The sequence below is a fragment of the Alligator sinensis genome, unplaced genomic scaffold (genome assembly GCF_000455745.1).
Source record: "Alligator sinensis unplaced genomic scaffold, ASM45574v1 scaffold2073_1, whole genome shotgun sequence".
Classification (NCBI taxonomy): Eukaryota; Metazoa; Chordata; order Crocodylia; family Alligatoridae; genus Alligator; species Alligator sinensis.
The window spans coordinates 21739-23925 of record NW_005843693.1 but is presented as its reverse complement, the minus strand read 5'-3'; the positions used below and the strand labels follow the sequence as shown (position 1 = coordinate 23925).

General features: G+C 54.8%; 1 pseudogene; it reads right to left on the bottom strand.

Annotated features, from left to right (window-relative positions):
* Nucleotides 1-2187, bottom strand: part of LOC112548895 — an 11975-nt pseudogene that overhangs the window by 5055 nt on the left and 4733 nt on the right.

Genomic DNA, 2187 nt, shown 5'->3' with positions numbered 1-2187 from the left:
GTGAGGCCACAGCTGGAGTACTGCTTCCAGTTTTGGGCTCCACAATTCAAAAAGGATGTGGAGAAGCTTGAGAGAGTCCAGAGAAGAGCCACGCGCATGATCAGAGGTCAGGGAAGCAGACCCTACGATGACAGGCTGAGAGCCCTGGGGCTCTTTAGCCTGGAAAAGCGCAGGCTCAGGGGTGATCTGATGGCCACCTATAAGTTTATCAGGGGTGACCACCAGTATCTGGAGGAACGTTTGTTCACCAGAGCGCCCCAAGGGATGACGACTAGGTCGAATGGTCACAAACTACTTCAAGATCGTTTCAGGCTGGACATAAGGAAGAATTTCTTTACTGTCCGAGCCCCCAAGGTCTGGACCAGCCTGCCACCGGAGGTGGTTCAAGCGCCTACATTGAACACCTTCAAGAGCAAACTGGATGCTTATCGTGCTGGGATCCTGTGACCCCAGCTGACTTCCTGCCCTTTGGGCGGGGGGCTGGACTCGATGATCTTCCGAGGTCCCTTCCAGCCCTGATGTCTATGAAACCTAGTCCAGCCCCCTCTCAAGGCACGAGCACCCCTGACAACCAGCCCAGCCCAGTGTCTGTTTAACCTGCTCTTGAAAGCTTCCAAGGATGGAGATCCCATAATTTCTCTAGGTAGCAGGTTCCAGTGTTTGACCAGTCCCATCCATAGATCTTGTCGTAGAGTGTTGCAAAATGATGTTGGATGCCCAGTTTCAGCCAAATGTTGGCTATGTTTGTAACATCCAACCTCTGCGGCTCAACTCCTCCACAGAAATCCTCTTTGCAGGGACTCAAATCAGGAACCAGTGCAGCCAGTGCCGCCCAGCGCAGGGCAAAGCCCCATGGCACGTGGAGTGGCAGGACAAGCACTTCTGCAGCTGCTAGTTGGAGTTTCCCTGGGGGATCTTCCCCACCCCACAACCCCTCTGCCTTGACAAGCTACCTAATGAAACCCCAAAAAACCCCAACCCCACCAGCCCCAAGGACTGAGAGATCTTGACTCCAGTCAGAGCCTCTGCTGCCCCCAGGAAGGATGGGGGATGTGGGGAGGGGTCATGGGGCAGGGATTGGACTGAAACCAAGGGGTTTTGGTAACAGCCCAGGGAAATGGGGACAAGTTCTCGGAGGGACCTTTTTCTGAGAGTTGTGGTGAAGATGGAGGTGGTGGCCCAGGGCAATGGGGCAGATCAGCAGTGCCAAGTGGCTGAATCTCCCTAAAGCAGGTGCAGACTGGGGACAGCAGGAGAAATGTAGCCACGTGCGGCTCTGGGGAGCTCCTAAGGACTCCTGACCGGAGGCTGGGAAGGGGAAGTTTGTCCAGAGGGGACACACACTGTATCTTTAGGCCTGGCCAGAGATCTTGACCCTGAGGGGCATGACTTGTAAGTCTTTTCTCCAAGGAACTTGGCAGACCTCCTGTTCTGCTAAATGCCAGTTTGCTCAGAAGGAAAGGGAGATTTGCACCTTACAGAGAAGGGCAGGTCATTAATGGAGTTTGTCTGTAAGGTGCAAATGGACCCCGCCATGTCCTAGGGCTCAGACTGCAGTGTGCAGTGACCTCTCTCTGCTCCGTGTTGTCCCCAGGCAACAAGTGGTGATGGGATGACAGCGACTTTACGTGGCAGAGGCGAGGGTCCCTGAGCTAACTCTCCTCCCTCCCCACACTCCCCAACGTGGCTGCTGACCTTGTGCCCCATCAAGCAGCTGGCTTCCCCCAGGATTGCATACAGGAAGACCAGCCCAGCTTGGCTGATGTGCATCTGTCTGCTGTGAACTGCATAAAGGGCCCTCTGCAGGAAAGATTTTCTTTGCTCCTCCAGCAAGTTCTTTCTCAGGCGCTGGAACAAAAAGATGCGAGGCTTGGCACATCCCACCGAAACCCTACATCTCTGGAGCCTGGCACCACGGCACCCTGGACACTTGCAAGGCTGTAAACCACCGCAGGAAGACCCCTGCAATCTGGAGACAAGCATCAGGCCTTCCTCTGCACGCCTTCATCGCATCATCCTCATAGAATCATAGAATCATGGAAGTTGGGTCAGAAGGGACGTTGTAGATCTTCAAGTCCGACCCCCTGCCTGGGCAGGAAGAAAACTGGGCTCAAATGACCCCAGCCAGGTAGGCATCAAGCCGCTTCTTAAGGACCCCCAGGGTAGGAGCCAGCACCACTTCACTTG